The sequence below is a fragment of the Meleagris gallopavo genome, unplaced genomic scaffold, assembly GCF_000146605.3.
Source record: "Meleagris gallopavo isolate NT-WF06-2002-E0010 breed Aviagen turkey brand Nicholas breeding stock unplaced genomic scaffold, Turkey_5.1 ChrUn_random_7180001948287, whole genome shotgun sequence".
NCBI classification, from domain to species: domain Eukaryota; kingdom Metazoa; phylum Chordata; class Aves; order Galliformes; family Phasianidae; genus Meleagris; species Meleagris gallopavo.
The window spans coordinates 3009-4066 of NW_011210081.1; the positions used below are offsets into that span (position 1 = coordinate 3009).

At 36.2% G+C, this 1058-nt stretch overlaps 1 long non-coding RNA gene across 1 annotated transcript in view; it reads left to right on the forward strand.

Annotated features, from left to right (window-relative positions):
- The window catches only part of LOC104916794, a 2547-nt gene extending 1540 nt beyond the window's left edge, over positions 1-1007 (forward strand). The window contains exon 3 of the long non-coding RNA XR_004162476.1: positions 912-1007. This is a non-coding gene — a long non-coding RNA (uncharacterized LOC104916794). The remainder of the gene's footprint in view (positions 1-911) is intronic.
- Positions 1008-1058: the final 51 nt, after the last annotated feature.

Here is a 1058-nt window from a genome sequence, read left to right on the forward strand (position 1 = left end):
AAATCTGGTGATTAAAAAAAAAAAAGAAAAATGGGGGACAGCACAGTTTGGTGCCAACAGAATTCATGGCCAAGAAAATTTGGGGCCAATATAATTTGATGACAACAAAATTCACGGCCAACAAAATTTGGGGCCAATATAATTTGATGACAACAAAATCTACAGACAAGAGAATTTGGGGCCAATGTAATTTGATGACAAAAAAATTGACGGCCAAGAAAATCTGGGGCCAATGTAATTTGATGACAACAAAATTCACGGCCAACAAAATTTGGGGCCAATATAATTTGATGACAACAAAATTCACGGCCAAGAAAATTTGGGGCCAATATAACTTGATGATAACAAAATTCATGGCCAAGAAAATTTCGGCCAATATAATTTGATGATAACAAAATTGACGGCCAAGAAAATTTGGGGCCAATATAATTTGATGACAACAAACTTCACGGCCAAGAAAATTTGGGGCCAATATAATTTGATGATAACAAAATTCACGGCCAAGAAAATTTGAGGCCAATATAATTTGATGACAACAAAATTCACGGCCAAGAAAATCTGGGGCCAATGTAATTTGTTGACAACAAAATTCACGGCCAAGAAAATTTGTGGCCAATATAATTTGATGACAACAAAATCTACAGACAAGAGAATTTGGGGCCAATATAATTTGATGACAACAAAATTCATGGCCAAGAAAATTTGGGGCCTATATAATTCGATGACAACATTTGATGACAACAACATTTGAGAACAACAAAATCTGGGGCCGGCACAGTTTGGTGTCCCTGGTTGATGTTTAGCATCATTTTTTCATTGTTTCAATTGATTTCAGAACAGAATTTCTTGGTGGATGCAAACAACCTGATGTCTGCAGTGTCATTTTAATGGGAAATCCTTCTTTTTTTCAGTACAAGCTGAATTCGTACGGTGTCCAGCCATTCTACATGGGTCTGGAAGAAGATGGCAACGCCCATGGAGTTCTCTTGCTCAACAGCAATGGAATGGGTAAGAAAAAAAAAAATTAAAGATGCGTTTCATTTTTTTCTACATTTCTC